Below are 24,479 nucleotides of genomic sequence, written 5' to 3'. Positions count from 1 at the left end.
CAGTATAGTCTCAGGCAGAGTGTCTCCTTGAGTTAATTCCCCCTAAAGAATTGTCTCTGTTGAAACGCTTGACCTCTGTAAATGGTAAATCACAATATGTGCAGTTCTGTACCTCAGACCCCCTCAGATGTTCTATAAGTATGCTATTTGGTTCTGAATTAAAGATTGACTATGCACAATCAAAATAAATAAATAATTAATTAAAGTTAATATTAAAGTATTGTCTGACAATTTTCTTAGAATCAATCACCAACTTCTTTTTTTCTGATTAGCAACACTGGGTTTCTGAGTAACCTTTCCATTAAAAGAGAAGGGAAAAAAATCAAAGTTAAAAAATACTTAAAAATCCCCAAGTTAAGATGGAATCACTGTTCAAAAAAATAATTAGCTGGTCAACATAAAATGAAACATTATTTATACCAGGGTTTTGTAGAAATGGTATAGCTGACTTTAAAAAAAAAGTCCTGGGCTAGGGAGATGGCTCAAGAGGGTTGGAGTGCAGGATTTGAAGGCAAGAACTCAAAAACCCAAATCCCAGAACTCTAAGTACTGCCAGGTGTAGCTTAACCCCCGCCCCCCAACAAAATGTCTAATGAACTGGCTTCTAGTAGAATCTATAACTCATTATGTAGAAACTTTTACAACAGAATCAAGGTAACATTGGAGATGAAAATAGATTTTTTAGTACTATTTCTAGACTACATTTAAAAGTTTCCCCAACTTGCAAAATGAACTGCAAAAAGTTAAAGAGCAAAAGTGAACTTGGGACAAGAAGTGAAAGATAAAAACTGGAACAGTAAAATCCTCTTAGGGATTAGTAAACTGCATTGCAAAAGAGAAAGCAGATGGGGCCCGGAGATGCGGCTCAGAGCCTTTCTTGAGGGTCTGAGGCAGAACCTGGAGGTCCCTAGTGCCACCCCCATGCTGCTGAGCGTAATCCCAGCAGCACTGCAGTTTGTGATCCTTGGCACCACAACAAAGTCTGTGATCTCCAGTGTGCCATAACCAACTGCGTGTAAGCACTGCAACCAAAGTGTATGAGACACAGGGCCTTAGAGCAATCACAACAGCAACGAAGAAAAGGGGGAGAAAGCAGAGGAGACACATGCAGAGAATGTATAATTGTTACCAACCACTTGCTTTAAACAATGTTCTCTGTCTTCAACAATTTTTTTCATTTCCTTGTTTCTTAGATTCTCAGCTTCTCTTGCTTGAGTGATTAGCATCATTTTTTTCTTCCAACCATTTCTCTCTATCAGCTTTATATTTCTGCTCATATTCCTGTATAGATAAATAATACAGTTAGGAGTTGGAGGGATAAAACAGTGTGTAAGGCGCTTATATAAGCCTCACTCAGGTTCGACCTCAGGGATTACATCAGGTTCCCTGACCACAGAGCTAAGAGTAATTCCTTAGCACAGCTACGTATAGCCTTCAGCCCCCCAATAATCTATTTTTATAATGCTTATAAATGCTCTGCACTTATGCAACCTGAAATAAGCTCTGAACACCATCAGGTGAGCCTCTACCACTGGTCCCCCATCGCCGAAATTACCTAAAATTCAAGTAAAACTTGATTTAACAAAAAACACTATGTCTTGGAGCCGGAGCAATAGTACAGTGGGTAGGGTATCTGTCTTGCATGCGGCTGACCTGGGTTCAATCCCTGGTGGTTCAATCCTCATCATCCTATATGGTCCCCTGAGCAACTCCAGGAGTAATTCCTGCGTGCAAATCCAGGAGTAACCTCTGAGCACTGTCAGGTATGACCCAAAAAGAAAACAAACAAAAACCACTATGTCTTAAAAAAACAACCAAAGCAACCCAATCGATCTACATAACTCTTACATAAGGTGGTGTTGGTAGTTGAGGAGGTCATTCCTGGAAGTGTCTGGGAGGCCAGGGAGGTTCAGGGATTAAACTCAGGGCATTCTTGGTCCTTTTCCCACTTTTTGTTGTTTTATTTTCTATTTATTTAGTTTTTGGGTCACACCCGGCGATGCTCAGGGGTTACTCTTGACTCTGCACTTAGGAATCACCCTTGGCAATGCTCAGGGAACCATTCAGTCTTGGGGATTGAACCCAGGTCAACAGCATGCAAGGCAAATGCCCTAGCCACTGTACTATCACTCTGGCGCTCCTCCATGTTTTAAAACTTTTTTTGCCACACTCTGCAGTGCTGAGGGGTTGATCCTGGCTCTGCACTCAGGACTTATACCTGGAGGTGTTAGGGGTGACCATATGATATGTTGGGGATCAAACCTAGGTTTGGCTATATGCAAGGCAAACACCCTACCCACTGTACTATTGCTCTGGCGCTGTTTTAAAACTTCTAAAATCACTGTTTTAGTTAAACTATGGCAGTTCATTCCAGGATTATAAAATATACTTCTAAGATATGTGATTTCATCATTTTAGAATAATGCTAAGTAGGAATGGAGGGGCTAGATCTATAGTACAGAGGGTAGGGTGTTTGCCTTCCATGTGGAAGACCCGGATTCGATTCCCAGCATCCCATGTGATCCCCTGAGGACCACCAGGGGTGATTCCTGAGTGCAGAGGCAGGAGTAACCCCAGTGCATTGCCAGGTGTGACCCAAAAAAGAAAAAAAAAAGAAAAAAGAAAAAACAAAGTAGGAATGGAGCGACAGTACAGCAGATATGGCATTTGCTCTGCATAAGGTTGACCAGGGTTTGATCCCAAGTATCCCATATGGTCCCCCAAGCTCCACCAGGAGTAATTTCTGAGTGCAGAGCCAGGAGTAACCCCTGATTATTGCTGCATATGGCCTCCCAAGATTCCCCCACCAAAAAAAGAATAAGGAAAGGTATACTAATACTCCTTATATGAACTCTCACAATTAGTATGTTTTCCCTGTACTAGTGATGTTCTAGCAGCTTTTGAGTTTTTCACAATAAAAAAGTAAATAAGCACATTACAAAAGAAAGTAGTTCTTTGTTTTTTTCTTAATTTCTGACTCTAGAGACTGAATGTAGATTAAATCCCCAATCTTTAAAAAACATTTTAAATGTTAATTAATGTTAATTAAAAACATTAATGTTTTAACTCAAAATTAGTTAGAATGTACTTTTAACAAAATGTATAAAAACTTATGTAGTATTTTGTAAATCCCATAAAAAAAGAGAACCCCATGTTATATTCTATACAGTACGATGAAGCAGAACATGAAAAAGACAAAGATAGTCTTCTTTATAGTTTCGAATATATTATTGTATTTTCATATGTTATATTCTTTTCTCACTTAAAATTTGAAAAATTTATAATAGTCAAGATGATTTCCTAATGCTCATCTTCTCCATAGCAGTGTTTGATGAGGAAGCAGTAAAAAATAGATATATATTCCTAGGCATCTGCTTGAAGAAAATGGAAACTCTAATTTGAAAAGATATATCCGTTCTTCTATGTACAGCAGCATTATTCACTGTAGTTACCAACATGGAATCAACTGAGATGCCTAATGTCAGATGGCTGGACAAAGAATCTAAAGTACATACATTAAGAATTCCATTGTCTTTAGAAAAGATGAAATTGTGCCATTTGGAATAAAAGAGCTAGATACTAAGTACAATAAATGAAATAGGAAGTGATAAACAATTATTACATGGTTACACCTGTATGTGAAAAATGAATAAATAAAACAAAGAAGTTGGCAAACAACACCAGATGCACAGAAACCAATCTCGTAATTATCTGGCTCTTGGCAGAAATCCCTCCAGACTTACCTAGTAAAATATCAGAAATCCAAAATCTCAATAGTGGCTGCGCGACATCATATGGTTCTCATAACCAGCTATAGAAAACAAAGTATTTCACAATGCCTTTTCAGCAGTTCTGATTGTTGGGGGGAAATTCTAAACAATAATGGTGCATCTTTTGTTGAAATAATGAATGTAATCAAAGTAGAGAGTTAAGTAGAAATCATCTGCCTCAGAGGCATTGGGAGGGGTGGGAGGGGGGGTATACTGGGGTTCTTGGTGGCGAAAAATGAGTACTGGTGAAGGGAAAGGTGTTTGATCATTGTATGACCGAGACTTAATCTTGAAAGCTTTGTAACTTTTCTTACAGTGATTCAATAAAGGCCCTCCCGTTGATCATCGATTTGCTCGAGCGGGCCCAGTAACGATTCCACTGGATACTTTGTTGTTACTGTGTTTGGCATATCGAATACGTCACAGGGAGCTTGCCAGGCTCTGCCGCGCAGGCGAGATACTTTCGCTAGCTTGCCGGGCTCTCCAAGAGGGGCAGAGGAATTGAACTCGGGTCGGCCATGTTGGCTGCATGCAAGGCAAACGCCCTACTGCTGTGCTATCGCTCCAGCCCTGATTCAATAAATAAATATAACAAAAATAAATGAATAAATAATTTTTAAAAAAGAAGGGAAATGGGGGGAAAAGTCAGAGGTCTCTTTTTTGATTGTGTGACAGCACTATGGTGAAATGGATGAGGGAAATACTTGTGTGGAGTGTCAAAAAAAGAAATGATAATGAAGAACAGGCAGTAAGACAAAAAAAGGTAATTAAAGGATTAATCCTGAAAGTATGGGAAAAAAAAGACCCAATCATTATGTTTACGTTGACATTTTGTCACTGTATCTTGAAAATTTCTTCTCCATATTATTTCAATATCTATTACTAACAATTTCTGGCTTTTAACTCACCCATATGTAAGTTAATAAAACATACACTGAATTTTCCTCTAATGGAAATACAATCGTCAGATACAGATAAATTTCATACCTGTAACTCATCTTCAAGCTTACTGAGCTTTTTACTAAATGAATCTTCATTATCCTTAAGTTCTTTATTTGACCTTTGATCATTTTTGGTTTCCAGATCTTTGTACCTTTCTTTCAATTTCTCCAATTCTGATTTAAAAACAAAATTGTTTTAAAATACACGTGGGATACAGACAAGAAATCACCAACGCCCAGAAGAAGAGACCAAGGAGAACTGATACAACTGATACAACTCCCAGAGCTACACGTTAAGGTTTTAGGGAAGAACAACTACTACAAGGAACTTTCAGGTACCCACTACATAGTGTTCAGGTATATTATATTTTAAAATATGCCAATTTAAAAAAAAATTATTACTTTTTTGTCTTTGGGCACTACTTGGTAGTGCTGAGGGATTATTTCTGACTGTGTCCAGGGATCACTGCTGGTGGGGCTTGGGGGTACCATATGGGATGCTGGGGATCAAACCCAAGTCAGCTGTGTGCATGGCAAGAGCCCTACACACTATAGACATATTGTTCCAGCTCCCAATATACATGCCAATATTATAAAAAACAGCCTGTAATTCTCAAAAAAAAAGTGATGCATTGAGTGATATGATCATACTATTGATTGATCTAAACATTTAAGATTATATAAAGAATGGGACAGAGGTGAGACTTAGTTGAAAACTAATTCTTATTGACAGAAACACTGCAACTTAACATTGTATCTTGAAAATTTCCTCTCCAGGGGCTGGAGCGATAGCACAGCGGGCAGGGTGTTTGCCTTGCATGTGGCCAACCCGGGTTCGATTCCCAGCATCCCAATGGTCCCCTGAGCACTGCCAGGTGTAATTCCTGAGTGCAGATCCAAGAGTAATCACCTGTGCATTGCCGGGTGGGACCTTCCCAAAAAGCAAATACATAAATTAAATTGAATTTTAAAAAAGCCAAACTTAAAAAAAAAAGTCCAAATCTTGATTGAGGAACCCACTTCGGGGAAACCTCCCTGAGAAATTAACCCAAGATGTATAGAGTGCCCTAATGAGAGATGTTTGGTTGGCCCTGTGATATTTAAGCCAGTGAAAAATAAATAAATTTAAAAAATTTTCTCTTCATATTATTTCAATATATATTAAATATTTGTAACTATATACTAACAATTTCTAGCTCTTAAATCACCCACATTTAAGTTAATAATAAAACATTCACTGAATTTTCCTCTAATAGTCAAATACAGATAAAAAAATCATACCTATAACTCATTTTGAAGCTTACTGAGCTTTTGACACTTATTGTGTCTGTGTCCTCATCTTTTTTTTTAATATACAATTTTACTTAGATAAAACTATTTTAGGGGCAAAAGTGATACTACAGCAAGTAGGGTGCTTGCCTTGCATGTGGCTGACCTAGGTTCAAAAAAATTAGGGGAGAATATTTTTTAGAAACAGTACTAATACATACTATCCAGATAATTGACTTTTTGAGTTCTAAAGTTAAAATGTAATTTGATTAACTATAAAAAAATGTGAATTCCATATAGGTAGAAACTTTGAGTTGTTCGTTACTGAATCCTCATTACTGGCAAATGCCAAAAACAATAGATCAAATAAATATCAGCTGTACAGATAGATACAAGAATGATGGCAAAAATAAAAAGGAAAACAAATTTTTAAACAAAAAAAAACTGAGCATAAATCATGAAACTTAGAAAAACTGTTACTTTTGACAGGATTATTTTGACAAAGCTATTATTTTTAATACTAACATTAAAAAACTAAGACTTTTTCCTCCTAAAAACACTTTTAGCCCCAATCTTAAAAAAAAATCACAGGAATATTTTTCCTTTAAATTTGTTCAATTTTTGGTATTTGTTGCCAGACCTGGTGGTGCTATTTCTGGCTCTATGCATGGGGAACCATGTGTTGCCAGACTGAACTGGGGCAAGCCCCTTTAGCCATTTCCCTGACATGTAATTATTTCTTCTTGAAAATTGTCATTGCTGAATACTTATTACTTTTATAGTTGCTACTTCTGCTCTTCTAGAATGACAGTGCCACAAGTCTTACTAAAGTTGTTTCTGGGGACAGGAGTGATAGTACAGGTAGGGGATTATCTGTACTACCGCCATACTAGAGGGTAGGGTGTTTGCCTGCACACGCTGACCTGGGTTTGATTCTCAGCATCCCCTATGGTTCCCTGAGCACCGCCTGTAGTAATCCTTAAGTGCAGAGCCAGGAGTAACCCCCGTGAATCACTGACTGTGACCCAAACAGTCAAAAAAAAAGTTGTTTCTGGGTGCCAGAGTGGATAGGGTGCTTTCCAGGTTGACCCAGGTTCAATACCTGGTACCCCACTTAGTTTCCTCAGCTCTATCAGGAATAATTCCTGAGTGTAAAGCCAGGAGTAATCCCTAAGCATCACCAGTGTAGCTGAACTCCTACCCCCTGAAAAAAAAAGTGACATTAAAAATGACACAAATCTTAAAATATGATTCCCTTAAATAAGGAAGTTAAAACAAAAGAATTACAACAAATCGTATACATGATTTGCTGTGCCTCATTCCATTGACACCAGACTGCCAGGAGTGCTAATAAAACAGAATTCCTTTAAGGATTATTAAAGAAGTCTTAATTTTATGTAATTCATTTCCTTCATAAGCATGATTTACAAACAGATTCATACTATGTTACTAATCATAAATTTATTCAAAGACACTCCTTTATTTTTTAAATTATTTTTTGGTACTGGGGCCACACACCAAAATTGGGATTTACTCCTGACTCTGTGATCAGAAATCACTACTTGCAACGTTTGGGGAACATATAGAATGCTGAGGATTGAACCGGAGTCAGCTGCATGCAAAACAAATGCCCTCCCCAATCTGGCCCCCGAACCCTTTCTTTATCTTTACATTTCATACTCAATTATAAGCACAGACTTTATATTTCACTTCTAATTAATAAAGTGGCAATACTAACTAATGACCATCACCTAAAATATTATTTATTTATTTAGCTTTTTGGGTCATGCCCGGCGATGCTCAGGGGTTACTCCTGGCTCTGCACTCAGGAATTACTCCTGGCAGTGCTCAGGGGACCATATGGGGTGCTGGGAATCGAACCCAAGTCAGTGGTGCATGACAAACGCCCTGCCTGCAGTGCTATAGCTCCAGCCCCACCTATAATTTTAAATGTAGGGCCAGTAAAGGGAAAAAAAAAGATAATGTTATTGCCTCCAAATAACATATCACAAAACAATTCAGAAATATGCAACAAATCAAACAACTTCAATACATTTAAGAGGTAGATATCTTGGGCTGGAGACATAGTATAGAAGGTAAGGTGCTCTGCCTTGTAAGAAGTTGACAAGGATTTGATCTCCAGCATGGAAGATAGTCTTCTAGTGTCACCAGGAGTGAGTCAGGAGCACACCAGGGTGTGGCCCAAAAACAAAAACAAAAGTGAAAAAGAAAAAGAGATAGCTATCCCTATGTGTTATCACAGTAGAATAAATGACTGTCAAATGGACAATCAATTATTTACCATCAGAAAGAGAATCACTTAGAACAATAATGTTCTGGAATACTTTCAAGGAGGAAAGGTTTAGAGAATAAATGTTCTTGAGAGAACATATGAGAATAAGTGGTAAGTGGAAAGAAGAACATCACACACTAGAGACAAAAATGACACATAAACGTCAGGCAAAACAATGGATGAGAAATATTTCGTGATAGTTTGCACTTATTTCCTATCTGTATACCAGTTACATTTAAGACAGTACAGGACAGGAAAGACAGAACAGGGGTTAATGTGCTTGCTTCCCATGTGGCTAATTCTGATTTGGTCCCCGGTACCTCATATAGTCCCGGAAGTCCCTCCAGGAGGGATTCCTGAGCACAGTCAGGTGTAAGTCCTGAGCACAGCCACGAATGGCTCCCAAGTTTGTTTGTTTTTTTTTCTTTAAAAACAAAACAAAACTATAACGGATTAGGGAGGACCATAATCCAACAGGCAATGTCCTTTTAAGAAGGGGTAGGGGCCATGGCCCAGTGGTGCCCAGGGCTATTGCTGGCTATGCGCACAGGAGCTCACCTGGGGGTGTTCAGGGGATCATTGTGGTGCTGGGGATTGGACCAGGATTGGCCAGATGCTATGCAAGTGCCTTAACCCCTATACTCTCTCTCTCTCTCTCTCTGGCTCCTTAAAGGAAGAAAATTTGGGAATAAATATATATATTTTAGTGAAGCAAGATAGTTTTTATTTTTTTGGCTTTTAGGGTCACACCAGCAATGCTCAGGGGATCGATAATGGGACCATATGGGATCAAACCCAGGTTGGCTGCGTGCAAGGCAAATGTACCCTTCACTGTGCTATCCCTCTGGCCCTACAAGGTGATTTTTACTGAACAAAACTTACTTAGAACAAAGGAGAAATATTTCCTCTCCAGAGTGGGGGAAAAAAAAATAAGACGCACTGACACAAGCAAGCAAGATGTGTACATATTCAAGGGAGAATATGGGCTTGAAGGAGAAAGGATAAATGCATTTTATTATTGGAATCAGGGATTTGTTTCTGACCTCTGCATACTTTCTCGTACTGTTGAATAGCTTCTTCTGCTTTTTGGTTACTTAACTGCTCCTGAAAAATGAAGCAATATGAATTAAATTGCTGGAGCGATAAAGTAAAGGCCCTCCTGTTGATCATCGATTTGCTCGAGCGGGCCCAGTAATGTCTCCATTGGAGACTTTGTTGTTACTGTGTCTGGCATATCGAATACATCACGGGGAGCTTGCCAGGCTCTGCCATGCGGGCGAGATACTCTTGCCGGGCTCTCCGAGAGGGGCAGAGGAATCGAACTCGGGTCGACCATGTTGGCTGCGTGTAAGGCAAACGCCCTACCACTGTGCTATCGCTCCAGCAATAGCACAGCAGGTAGGGTGTTCGCCTTACAAGCGGCCAACATGGCCGACCCGAGTTCTATTCCTCCGCCCCTCTCGGAGAGTCCGGCAAGCTACCGAGAGTATTCGATATGCCAGACACAGTAACAACAAAGTCTCCAATGGAGACGTTACTGGGCCCGCTCGAGCAAATCGACGATCAACAGGAGGGCCTTTACCTTATACCTTTATGAATTAAATTAAAATATAACTTAAAACACACAGAAATACTTAACAATGGGACTTTCACTTTGGTAAAAAGGGAGAATGGGAAGTGTAATGGGAAGAAACCCGTTATACTTTATGAATAGGAGACAACTCAGGGCTCAGCATATGCTTTGCATGCAGGAGGCCCACACCACCCTGATACCACATAGGGTATTGCCAGTGATCAAACCAGGTTTGGCCGCATTCAAGCCAAGTGCCCTAATGCTATACTACTATTGCAGCCCACAAGACAGTTTTTATTGAAACTTATTTAGAAAGATGTGAGGGGAGGAAAAGCGGTGTGTTTTTAGAATACAGCTTCCCCAGATGGGAAACAAGGAAGCAAAGAGGCAGAGATGTGTTTCAGGGCGAACACGGGCTTGAAGAGCAAGCCAACAGAATCTTTTCAAGCCATTCTTAAAAGCAAAATTTACCGTAAGTTGCTGAATGGTTCACTGTTTCATATCTATTTTCTGGGAACCCTGGTTTTTCTTTTTCTCCAGTTCATTAATTTTAACCCTCATTAATTTCTCTTCATCACGCATTACAGATACCTAGAAAGTAAGATTTATAAGAGATTAAATATTTTTATTATGACCAAAAATATTCATTATAAAAATTAATAAACGCAACAAGTAGAACTTTTGCGGTAGGTTTTTTCCCTCTTGGGGTACACCCTGCTCAGGGCTTACTCCTGGCTCTATGCTGAGCAATCAATCCTGGCAGGCTCTGGAGGCCCTATGGGATGCCAGAGATCAAATCCAGACTGGCCACATACAAAGCAAATGCCCTTCCCAGTGTACTCTCTGTACAGCCCTGGCAACAAGTACTTTTATTTTTATATTGGCTTCCTCTACTGTTTTATCTAGATCATCATCAGTTAGTTCAGTTTCCATACTTGGCTTTTCTTCATTTTTTCCTAGATCTTCAACCAAATCTTCATCTTCCAAGTATTAATTGTAAAAAGATCCACTTTTGCATGGGAAAGTAACCTAGAAGATCCCATGCAATAGTGGATCTTTTTACATTTAATACTTTATTTTCTGAATTATTAATGACTAGTGATACATCTTGAGAAGATCTGATAGATCCAAAAGATTTCTCTTGAGAGGAATTTAAAGACTCTGGAACACAAACCTGTCAAAAATTCAAAGGTGATTTTTAATAAATGGAAAGAATTGTCCAGTAATAATTAAAAATTTTAAGTAAAATGACAAGTTGATTGCGTTAAAAAAAACCCACAGAACACATAAGGATCAACCCTTGAGAAGGGCAACTAAAAAAAGTGAACTACACATGCAAAGTTATGCTCAGAAACATGTACTTTCTTCAGTTAAGTTCTCATCCTAACAAGACCTCCTAATTTATTACTAAATGAACCAGAAAGATGGCTAAGTTGAAAATTAGTGTAAGAATATCCATCAATGGTCCCCAGCAGGTATTGCGTTTGCCTTGCACGCATCTGTCCCGGGTTCGATTCCTAGCATCCCATATGGTCTCCCAAGCACCGACAGGAATAATTCTTGAGACCAAAGCCAGGAATGACCCCTGAGCATTGCTGGGTGTGACCCAAAAAGCAAAACAAACAACAACAACAAAAATTTCAATAATTTCCTAGGTTTACAATTAAAAGAACAATTTCTTTTGTTTACCTACACAAAGAAAAACACAATGATATTCTATTAAGTTCTATGGAAACTTGAATATATTTACCTTTTGTGCAATGGCTGAGAACTTCAACACATTGAGTGTTTCATCATAGGCAAAACAGCACTGACTGATGTTGACAATCATAGATATTTTCCCTTTACCATTAAAAAAGCTTTGAAAATAGTGAGTCAGTTTACTTTCCCTAAAGGCACGTGTTGAAACCTATGAAAAAAAAGTTTCACAAGAACTTTAAGTTAAAACAAATCAAGTGAGGGGCCGGAGTGATGGTACAGCAGGTAGGGCGTTTGCCTTGCATGCAGCCGACCTGGGTTCGACCCCTGGCATCCCATATGGTCCCCTAAAGCACCACCAGGAGTAATTCCTGACTGGAGAGCCAGGAGTAACCCCTGTGCATTGCCAGGGGTCACACACACACACACACACACACACACACACACACACACACACACACACACCAAAACATACTCTAGTGAAGTCAAGATTCTAATAAATTTTACAGGGAAGTAATTAATCTATTATAGATTTAAATTCTAGACTAGAAATTAGTTACTCGTGTAATAATAATTTTTTTCTTACTTATATTTTTAAAAAAACTACCACCACATTAACCCACTAGGCAGAATGTTAAAAAAAAATACCAAACTGGGTTGTGCTCAGCAATGTAGAGCAATTTTATATATATATAATACATATCATTAAACACTTAAGAAACAGGCCAGAGAGGTGGCTCAGGGGCCTAGAGCTCATGCCTTGTGGGCAGAACAGATTGAATCCTTGCACTATCTGGTTCCCTGAGCACAAGACTAGTGTAATCCTCAAGCACAGCTGAGTGTAGTCCGAAAACCAAAAACCGTAACTACTAGTGATGAAGACTAATTCATAATTTACTCAACCTAAAATGCTTAGGCAGAAATCAATCACATTTAGAGCATAATTATAATGAACAAACCAGCATCATGAAAAGCTTATTAACTACTGACATGTATTTTCTATGAAAACCTTTATTTACATGGAAAATCACTAACATTGAGACTGTGTTTCCTTTCTTCTTCTCCTTTTTTTTTTTGATTTTGGGCCATACCCATTGATTCTCAGGTTACTCCTGGCTCTATGCTCAGGAATCACCCCTATCGGTGCTAGGGGATACGTGATGCGGAGGATCAACCAGGTTGACTGCGTGAAAGGCAAGTGCCCAACTAGCTGTACATCTCTCTGGCTCTTGTGTTTTATTTCTATCATTAAAAAAAGCAATCATAAGCCATTGTCATTACATAAAAAAAAAACAGGTTAAGAAAAAAAACTTTCTGGGTCGGGGAGATAGCTCAAAGGGATAATGCATGTTCTGCATGTCCGGGCCCCAGTTTCCATCTACTACTTGGTTCCGAGTAGTGCTTGAAGCTGGCAATGCTGGAAGTAGTCTCCAGCACTACCAGGTGTGACGCCCCATGTGAGCCCTCCACAAAGGAAAAAGAACTTCTTAAAAGCTTAAGTATTTTAATACTAAATATGCTAGTAACACTTATAACACTTACTTTGACTTTTCACTATTTTTCAAAACATTAATACACTTTCCCAGAGTCAATAAAGAAGTGTTGATGTTCCCAGTTTCTCTTAACCTTTCACCTTCATTTTGTGTCTTCATGCTTCTTTCTGAACCAGCAAGATCACACAATGACAGTCTGAGTGAACCAAAAAGAAAGAAAAAATATAACAAAAATAACTTTAAAGGCTTTTCAAACAGAACAACTCAAAATAATAAGAATTTAAAGTATGACCAACTTACTCACTGACTTGTGTTACATGAGGCATCTCAGAATCTTTGATCTGCAATATTCATATAGTAAATATGCTGTGACTAAAAGAAAGATCAAATGTTATCTTTTATTCGTAATTTTGGCATTAAAATATTCTAGGAGGCAATTAACTAAATAAGAAATCTATTTATGTCCTGATACGAGTCATGGTTCCAGTAGTATATTTTCTAACTAGCTGCCAGAGAGCTCACTTCAGTACTTGGGTATCACCTATACATCCACCCGTATAAAATGAAATCTTTCATTTCACTTAGCCTACATGCCTTAAACTGAGTAACAATAAAATCTCAATTTGCTTGCAAAAGATCATACTCTTAGTTTAAATGGTATTTATCATACACAGTTCTCTTAGAATTATGCCATTTGACCTATATATATGCTTGTCTGGATTATATATCCTCACGATGTACTGAGAAAAGAAGGACAGGATTATTTACATCTTAAGAGAAATCTGTTTGAAGTATCTCATTGCTGAAACTTGTTTTAACTTTGTCTCACATTCTAACTCCTTCCCTCTTCCCTTAACCTCAAGATCTGGGCAAACCCAGGTTGCAGAAAAGCTATGTTCATGGGATAACTGCAAAAAAAAATTCACCAATACTTGCAACTCTGAAAGGAATAAGCTTAGATATTAACATAAAGAAAAGCACCTGGGAGACAAATTAGTAAATCCAAGAATAAATGTTCCTGATAAGTTTTATTTTTAGAGTGCACTTCATGTTACAGTATTCTGCACGTCTGTGAAAAAACTTAACAGCAGATAACCTCCTACTTACTTTAATCTTAATTAGTTTTATTTAAATTAGCATAGAATAGTCTAGGTGCTTTGGGTTTATGCCAAAGGATGCCTTCTTTACCTTCTACTTGAAGCACTGTTCAGTTTAGTAAAGGCAACACTCCGATTCTTTATTCCTAGTTTTAAAAGTTTGAATGCTTCTTTGGAATCACACACTTGAATCCAATGTAGATCTTGATAAAATAAAGAAGGTACAAATCAAAAAAAAAACACAGCATTTGTCATATAACATAAAGTCATATAAATATATGCCCTAGAGGTAGAATCAACTCAGCTTTTCACTATTTTATTAGAAGGTATAGAAAAGGAAGACATAATGTCACAGACATCAAGTTAAAGTTTTTTTTTTTAATTTTTATTAGTGAGACATCATGAGGTACAGTTGTAGACTTACAAACTTTTGTGCTTGGGTTTCAATTAAACAATGATCAAATACCCATCCCTTCACCAGTGTCCATTTCCCACCACCACGGATCCCAGTATCCCTCCCACCCCCCACCCCCTCCATCCCAATCTGCCTCTGTGGCAGGGCATTTCCTTTTGTTCTCTCTCTCTTATTGGGTGTTGTGGTTTGCAAAAGAAGCAATGGGTGACAAAGTTAAAGTTCTTATATAGTCTGACAAACAGAAAATCTTTTCCTTAGAAGTAGAATCCAGAACATAAAAGAAAATACAGTATAGTATAAGCCTATAGCGGTGAGACAATGCAGATTAAAATTAAGTAGTCATAAAACAAAATTTACTCAGTCATAATCAGTATTATGTAAAATTAAGTTAAAAAAAGGTGGGGATGGAGAGACAGCTGATGTGATAAAGAGCACAGGGCTTAAGCTCTAGCACCACCTGGTCCTTCAATCACTACAGAGTGACTCCTGAGCACTAGGCTGGGAGCAGTCCTTGAGCACTGCCCAGTATTGCCCCCAAATCAAAATTATTATATTACTACAAAGGTTATACTTTATAGTAAATAAAATCTGAGGCATAAATATACATGCATGTATTAGTGTGCATATTTATATAGATATGCAGGTACTAAGTCACGACAGTATTGATACGTAGGTATTAACGCTGTGAGTAGGATTTTCTATCACCTCTCCTTCTCTCCCTCTCTCTAAGAGCCAAACCCAGGGCCTCACTATCAAAACATGCACTCGACCACTGCTCTGTAAACAGGTCACTTTATTTTTCTTTTTGTTTTTGGGCCATACCAGAGATGCTGAGGACCTAGTCCTGGCTCTGTGCTGGAGTAGGTGGGTCTCTGTCCTCCCGGTGGGTGCTGGGACCACATGGGGCTCCTAGAATTGAACCCAGGTGGGCTGCATGCAAGGCAACCTACTATACTATCATTTTGTCCCCTATCTAAGCATTTAAAATGGCCTGTTCAGGGGCTGGAGCAGTTTGGGAGAATAGCATTTCGATAGTTATAAATTTGGACACTGTTATAGGGCAGAACAATATGAAAACTCGCAGCTTTTCCCACTTGTGAATCCAATTAGGGATATTTGGCAACGCTATGGCAACACTCAAGTAGAGCCCTTTATATTCAGGTTTAATTAACATACTTCCTAAACACAATCTTTTTATCTTGAATTTTAAAAGAATAAAATAATTTCAATTTCTGGTTTGATTTTTTTTGAGGGGGATCATTATGATCGGGGTTACTAATGCGCTGCACTCAGGAATAACTATTGGCAGTGCTTGGGGGACCATATGGGGATGTCAGGGATCAAACTCAGGTTAGCTGCATGCAAGGCAAATTCCTTACCCGCTGTACTATCGATCTATTCCTTGGTTTGATTTCTTATAGCTTTAACAAAATCTAGAAAGGAACTTTGAATCAATAAATAAAATAAAAAGTACTCATTACTATACCTTTTATAAAAGAATAGCCCTTTACATCCTGAGAAAGGCGTAGCATATTTCTCTTTAGGAGCTTAGAAGATACAGGAACAAACAACTCATAAATACATTCATTGTAAATCTCAAAGAAAGAAATCCAAATAGAAAACTTTATGCTATCATCCATGTTCAAGCAGGACTGTTCACAATCTTTCATAAATTCTTCAAACTCTGAAGTACTCAAAGAGTTCGTCGAACTCCCTACAAAAAATTTTAAAAAGGATAATCACAACAATTCAGCAACTCATTAAAAACAAGATAACAGGATAGAACAAGCCTCCTAGACTTGAAAACTAAGTATTCTTAATCATTTAACAGCAGCCCATAGATTTCAAATGAAACAGATATCTGTTTGTCAACTAAAGTTTGGCTTATCTTTCTTTTCCTTTTGGAAATATTCTAATGAACCAAACTGAAATCAAAGTCAAAGGACAAAGAAAAAAATTGTCTTGTGAATTTAAGATATTTGAACTAGTAAAGGGCTATTTATGCTCTAAATAAAACTTTAGATTGACATTTCATACTAAGTATCATTTTCTAGATTTGTACTATCACTAAAGAAATTAAATCAATAGAAATGATTAAAATTTAAAAGCTTTTCATGTATTTCTTCAGACAATACACATTTTAAAGATTAGTGAAAAAGGACACCTTACCATGAAGAGCATCATAACTGTCATGATGCATAGCAGCCTGAAAATAAAAGATTAAAAAAACTTTAAAACCATGTTAAGATAGTTGATCTACTAAATTTTCCAGCCAATTAAAAAAATACATTCTCAGGCCAGAGAAACAATATAGGGGTTACAGAATGTACTTTGCGTTCTGCCAACACTGGTTCTAATTCTGGGCACCAAATAGGGTCTCCTGAGTATTGCTAGGAGTTACTCTTGCACACAGAGCCTTGGAAAGTCCTTGAGAACTGCAGGCTGTGGCCCAAGTCACTCCCAACCCCTCATAAAGGGAAAGCTGGAGAGACAGTACAGGAGATATGGCCAAAGCATCTCCTACTCCTCCCCCCCTCAAAAAAAGGGGGGGGGGGCTGGAGAGATAGGACAGGACTAGGCACTTAGCCTTCCATACTGTTGCAGCAAAATGTACTAAATTACTGGTTTGAATTCTTGATACTATGTGTGGTCCCCTGAGTAACACTTCTTAGCAGAGCCCAGAATAGCCTCTGAGTAACAATGGCTATGATCCCCACCCCCTAGAAAAGGGGTTCAGGGATAGTGCATTGGGTAAGGTGCCTGCCTTGCATGCAATTATTGGCACCCCATATGGTTCTGAGTGATCCCAGGAGTAAGCCCTGACTGCAGTTGGTAAAGGCCAGAAAACAAAGCAAAACAAAACTAAAAACCACCCAAAAATACAAACAAAAAAGAAAATCTCTATCAATCCCAAGGCAAGTGTCCAACCCACTGTACTATCTATCGCCCTGGCCCTATAGAAAATATTCTGTTAAAGACTTTTACAAAACTAGATACACGGGGGCCGGAGAGGCAGTAGAGCAGAGAGAGTGCATGCCTTGTATACAGCCAACATGGGTTTGACTCCAAACATTTTATATGGTCCCCAGAACACCTCCAGGAGTAACTCCTAAGTGCAGAATCAGGCGTAACCCTTAAGCATCACTGGGTATGGCCACCCCAACCAAAAAAAAACCCAAAATAAAACACAAAAATACATACAAAAACTTTTTGTAAGTTCTTTCTGTATAATATGAATAGTTTCTAGTCTGGTAACTTTGTTCTTTAGGAAGAGAAATGTTCACTTTATATTTTACACATTCCCTATATTTTTATATACAAATTACTTCTACAATTAAGAAGTAATTTTAAGGGCACCAGAGTGATAGTACAGTGGGTAGGACGTTTGCCTTGTATATAGCTGACCTGGGTTTGATCCTCAGCAACCCATATGGTCCTCTGAGCACTACCAGGAGTAATTCCTGAATGCAGAACCAGAAGTAAACCCTGAGCATGAATGGGTGTAGTCCAAAAACCAAACCAAACAACAAAACCTGCCCCCCCAATAGCTCCGATTACCATCATACATTCTACTATAGGCTAAAACAAATGATAGAACTTTAAAAAAGGCTATAATGTGTATATTATATACTAAGACAACTCCAAACCTCTTTAATTTGCCGAAGCAATGCACTTTTGCTAGTAACTTCTTCTTTCTCTTTATCTGGTGACAATTGTAAATATTCTCTGGCTCTATGTGGTTTAAGATTCATTTTCGTATATAGTCTTTCCCGAAGAGTGTCAAATAGTACATTCAAAGTCCGAGGCAGGATGCCAACATTCTCTTTCGTGCCTGTGGAAAGAATTTTTATCTTGTTTTCTCTCAGAGTACTGTGAAGGAAAAGAATTTCTGCACTATCGGGGGTCCTTTTATGTCACCAATAGGCATAGTAGCACTGTCCTTCCGTTGTTCATCAATTTGCTCGAGTGGGCCCAGTAATGTCTCCATTGTGAGACTTGTTACTGTGTTTGGCATATCGAATACGTCACAGGTAGCTTGCTGGGCTTTGCCCTGTGGGCAAGATACTCTCGGTAGCTTGCCGAGCTCTCCGAGAGGGGCAGAGGAATCAAACCCAGCTTTGCCGGGCTGGCTGCACACAAGGCAAATGCCCTACCACTGTGCTATCGCTCCAATCCAATAGCCAAAAAAAAAAAAAAAACCCTACAGCAAAAGCAAGGAGTTAAAGGATTACTAATTTTTCTTTCACTCTGGTCTCTGTTGTACAATCAACACTTTTTAAACTATTATTCTTATATAAAACCTGAAATTTTACATTCAGAGCAAGACTTAAAAAGTGCAACCACTCATAATTATAAAATATAAAATGTTTTTGCTTCTTTGCTCTGCTTAATTCACTATGTTGTATCAATCCTTTTACTGGTTTCTGTTTTTGATTTTTTTTCTGGTTTGGAAGTGTTTACCCGCTGTATAACACAGCAAGTAGGGTGTTTGCCTTGCACACTGCCGACCCGGGTTCGATTCCTCCTCCCCTCTCAGAGAGCTCGGCAAGCTACCGAGGGTATCTCGCCCATATGGCAAAGCCTGGCAAGCTACCTGTTACGTATTCGATATGCCAAAAACAGTACCAACAAGTCTCACAAGTTGTTGTGAGATGTTACTGGTGCCCGCTGGAGCAAATCAACAAACAACGGGAGGACAGTGTGACAGTGCTTGGAGGTGTTTAGGGTTTACTTCTGACACTGTGCTCAGGGATTACTCCTGGTGGTATTTAGAGGGATCTTATGTAGCGCTGAACTTCAAGTACTGTAAATCAAGTGTCTTACTGGCATTACTACCTCTCTAGTTCCCTATTTTTAGTATTATCTACATCTCTTTTTGGTTTTTTTTCAGGGCACACCCAGTCCTGACTTTGTTCTAAGAGATCATTCCTGGAGGTGCTCAAGAGATACAATCAGAGTCAGCTAAATGTTAGATAAGCAACCACCTTATCTCTCTTCAACTCCCCTCATCATCAAACTCTTTCATATAGGTAGTTGTACTAATTAAAAAAATCAAACTGGGGGCTGGAGCAACAGTACAGTGGGCAGGGCATTCGCCTTGCATGTGGCTGACCCAGATTCGATTCCCAGCATCCCATATAGTCCCCCGAGCACCACCAGGAGTGATTCCTGAGTGCAAATCCAGGAGTAACCCCTGAGCGTTGCTGGGTGTGAACCCCCCCCCCCCAAAAAAAAACCCAAAAGCCCAAACTGAATTAAAAGTCACTAGCAATACATCACTCCAGCCCAATACATATTCAATATACTTAAAAATGGAATATACTAGGAAAAGGTAAAAAAAAGGTAAAGGCCCTCCTGTTGATCGTCGATTTGCTCGAGGGGCCCAGTAATGTCTCCATTGGAGACTTTGTTGTTACTGTGTCTGGCATATCGAATACTCTCGGTAGCTTGCCGGGCTCTCCGAGAGGGGCGGAGGAATCGAACTCGGGTCGGCCATGTTGGCTGCGTGTAAGGCGAACGCCCTACCTGCTCTGCTATCGCTCCAGCCCGCCTAGATAGTGAAAATATAATTATAAACAAGTATATAAAAATCTGTATTGGTTCTTCTTTATTCTTTCCTGAATAAATAAAACAATTACCCTGAAAAGTATATGTTTTTCCAGAATTTGTTAGCCCATAAGTAAAAATCAGCCGACTTTCTCCTTTCAAGAGGTCTTTTATTTGCTGCAGAGTACAATCTCGGAAGAATTCCTTCTGTGTAGTTTCTGGGCCAAAAACCTAAAAAAAATTTTAAAAAGAAGACCTTTAAAGAAAATTTCAGGACTCACAAATGAATCTTAGAAAAGAGCAGCATGCTGCAGAGATAGATATCTCCCCACCACTCACCAGGCTGATTCCACCGGGCACATAGGAGGGGGGCAGGTGTGTCCATGTGCCTGCCCCAGATGAACCCGAGCAGCCTCAAACCTCCAGAACCCAATCCCCGCCACGCTCACAGCCGACCTTCACAGGTTCTTCCTGAGCTAGCTCCCTTTGCATGAGAATGAATCTGCTAATACCCAGGAATGCAGGAACTGTGACTGAAACCGGTGGCTTCATGAAGTCAGGAATGGGCAATCCCCACCATATCCCTGCTCTTCTGGTTTCCTGGAAGGCACCACAGAGATGCCTCTGAATCCCAAATATTTAAAATTTTAGAATTCTAGGAGCACGAGGCCACTTTTGTGGCCATGCAACATCTCATACTATTCACAACAAGCTATACAAAATAAATTAAATTTAGCATCTGCCTGTGCGGCAGGCTTGGGTAGTAGTGGGAAAATTCAAATAATGGGGGTGAGATTGGAGTTGAAATACTGAATGTAATCAATTATTGTGAATAGCTTTATGAAGATAAAAAATTTAAAAATTTAAAAAATAAAGAAAAATTTAATAGTTACTATTAACAATGGATTCCTCCCCATCCGTCACTCATACTTTAAAAATTAAAATAATTTGTTTTAGAAGATTCATTCTTAATATAGTACCATATTCCTAACTCTTACAAATATACTTGATAAAATTGTTTAAGGACCACACACTGATTTGTTCACTACCATTATACATGTATTAAATTTGGCATTTGAGTCCTAGACTTGAGAAAAATAGTACTGGTGCTTAAGATCTAAGTTCCACAACCACAAAATACACACAGAGCAGTCTATATACACAATTTTGTAATAAATCTGCCAAAGTTTCCCTCTCCTAAAAGAAGACTTTTCAAGTTCACATTTTCCAGTGAACTTGAGAACCTTAGAGAAACTGAATTTCTGTGCCATCTGCGTAGAACTTTTCTCACTTAACCTACCAGGGATGCTTTGAGGATCTTTCAGCATAATAGTCTGGGAGTCTAAACTATAAACACAACCCTAAATAGAACACAACACGTAAAATGAAACATAACAAATAAATGAAAATAATGGTATTTTGTCCATTCTATACAAAAAGTAAAAAAATAAACCCCAAGCAAACTCAACACAAACCTGAGTCTCTTGTTCTTTTTCTGATTGTGTGAATGGTCTCACTCGAAGATAAACTTGGAGATAATCTGTGGGTTCCAAACTGCTTGTCTTAAAAAACAAAAAAAAGGGAGCAAGATAACTTTATTTTAAAGATACAAAATAGGGCTTTTCATAGGTCATCTTTCTTTAAAGTGGGCTATAAAGACATTATAGAGGGATAAGGCACTTGCCTGCATGTGACTAACCCTTTTTCAATCTCTGGCACCACAATCCCATATTCCTAATTTGGAAAATGAATGGGTGGGGGAGGAGTAGAAGTGGGTAGTAAGAGACACTCATAACAGAATCTATAAAAAGTGACTAGATCTATTAATTGGAACACCTTTTCCTCCCCAGATGTCTAAAGATACACCACCTGATGTATCTGTTGAAAGTAATCAATTATTGTGAATAGCTTTATGAAGATAAAATTTAAAAATTTAAAAATAAAAAAATTTATAGTTACTATTAACAATGAACACATCAACAGTACTGTAAATCATGGTATCTCAATTGGGAGTAAATCATGAAAAAGTTACTAAAATGGAAGGTTGCCTCAAATCTACAGATTTTTTACTGTTATTTTTTGGGGAATGGTGGTGCTCAGGGGCTACATTCTGGTTTGTACTCTGGTGGTGCTTTGTGACCATGTCAGACCAGAGTTTAACCCAATTTTCCTGCATGCAAACGATGCATTCAGTCTGCTGAGCTACCTCTCCGACCCAAAATCCAGCCAGAAAAGCTCTATTCTAGATCTACCATATTTCCATGCAGACACACATTTCCACTCAACTAAGATACTCAAAACAGTGCTTTTCTTGTACTCACCTCATTGTTCGAAGCAACTAAGGAAAATTTATGTGAGAGATCAAGCTTAATGGCATCAAAATTTATTTCTGAAGGTCTTACCTCTGGGTCAGCACTAATAACATCAGATAGTCCAGGCAATTCATCTTGATTTTAATTGGACGCCATCCTGCAAGAGTAACAACCGTGTTAGTCAACTTTATTTATTTTTTGGTCACACCTGGCGATGCTCAGGGGTTACTCCTGGCTCTGCACTTAGGAATTACTCCTGAGTGCAGAGCCAGAAGTGCTTGGGGAACCATATGGGATGCTGGGAAATGAACCCGGGTCTGGCTGTGAGCAAAGCAAACGCCCTACCCACTGTACTATCACTCCAGTCCCTTGTTGGACAACTTTAAACCAACATGTATGCCACAATAATTTTGAAAGTCTGACTTGAGCAACCACTGCAAATGATATTCTAATGACATGCTGAACATTGGTGTGTTTTCGGAAGGCCAGCAGCACTCTTATCTCTTCCGCCGCCCATGTTCGGTAGCTCGAGCCATTTCCCCTACCCCAGGGAGGTCGATGGCAATGGGCAGGCGAGGAAACGAACGAGGGCCACGCTGGCCGGTCGTATTAATTGTCGTTTTTTTCCAATCTTCACCCACCCCTTTGCTTCTCTCTCTCAAGCCTAAGCCCCTCTCACCTCTGACTCTTTCCTCTGGGGCCCAGCCTCCTCCTCAGCCTGAGCTTTCTCCTGCCTGCCTGCACCTTCTAACCCCCTCCGAGCTTACAGTCTTAGTTTATATAGCAATCATATGGGGTGGTGACACAAAGGTGGGTTGAACACTAACAAATCAGCAAAGGGAGGTAAGACCACTCCTCGAGGAGATTAACTCACGGATAAAATCTCATCTAAAGAGATTATTCCAGATTACTAGGAGATCTGCTCAAAGGTGGGATCCCAACAAGGGTGTGTTCTTTCCTCAGCTAGTACTTTCAATATTTCTAGCAATGTCATTCTGTACGAACACAGCGAGAGATATAAACTTACAGTTCATTCTGTATGAACACAGTGAGAGATATAAACTTACAGTTTGGTTCTTCCTGAGGACCTCTCACCATATATTCCGCAGTCCTCAGGCCAGGTTAGTCTTCCTAGACCCAGCAGGGTCCTAGTCTCGTCGTTACTTACTTTTGGATCATGACAGCATTTGTCCATAATCATGCCCTCAACTTATCTCACAACTTTCCCTGGGTCCCTCGTCAGGACCCTGCTTTAGGGGTGCTAGGAACTAAGGGAAACTGAGTATTATTCGGAGTCAATTAACTTCCAAGTTACAAAGCATAATATTAAATGTCTTCCTGTGTCCATACAGAAAGGACATTGCTTTAAGGTAAGTTATAGGAAAGACATAATTTACAATACGAGTTCAGTGTCCTTAGAAGGATCTGATCTTACAAGCTAACATAATCTGATTCGGAAGAAAAGGTGATCAACTGGCTAGGGAAGAGAGCACAGAGAAGAGTTTACAGATAAACAGAGGAAAGGGAGTGACTTAGGAGCACTGTGATGGGTGCTCCTTGTGGCAATGGAGAAAGGACAAGCCAAAGTTATCCTACAAACACTGTTTATAATTTTGATAGAAAAAAGCAATCTCCATGTGTCATGCTGAACAAAGGATGTTTTAGAAGATCTGCTTTTTTATGTCATTTTCCATAAGTCAAAGTCTTTAAGAGCCTCCTGGCAACTTTGAGTGAAGAAGTACTGTTACTAGATCTTCAAAGGAAAACACAAGACGACTGATCTATAATGACCCATGGAAAAAACAAAAGGTTAACTAATTTACAGATTTTAAGTCATATAATAACACCTACTAGTATTATTTATATAATCTAATCTCTACATGTAAATTCATCTAGAGATTTAATGAATAATCTGTCAACAAAGGAAAACTCTGAATCCCTGCATGCATGTCTCAAACATGGAGGTGGAAAATTCTCTCTAAATGAAATAGAAAGAAGATGGTTAAGAAAATTACGACACTGGGCCATCTTTGAAGCCTTAAGCATAAGAGAAAGAACACATGGAGGGTGC

At 38.9% G+C, this 24,479-nt stretch overlaps 1 pseudogene; it reads right to left on the bottom strand.

The window, feature by feature from the left end:
* Positions 1–22,564, bottom strand: part of LOC130041958 (kinesin-like protein KIF20B) — a 187,126-nt pseudogene extending 164,562 nt beyond the window's left edge.
* Between the last annotated feature and the right edge of the window lie 1,915 nt (positions 22,565–24,479).

The sequence above is a fragment of the Sorex fumeus genome, unplaced genomic scaffold (assembly GCF_029834395.1).
Source record: "Sorex fumeus unplaced genomic scaffold, SorFum_2.1 ptg000002l, whole genome shotgun sequence".
Taxonomy (NCBI): domain Eukaryota; kingdom Metazoa; phylum Chordata; class Mammalia; order Eulipotyphla; family Soricidae; genus Sorex; species Sorex fumeus.
This window is presented reverse-complemented; position numbering and strand designations above follow the sequence as displayed.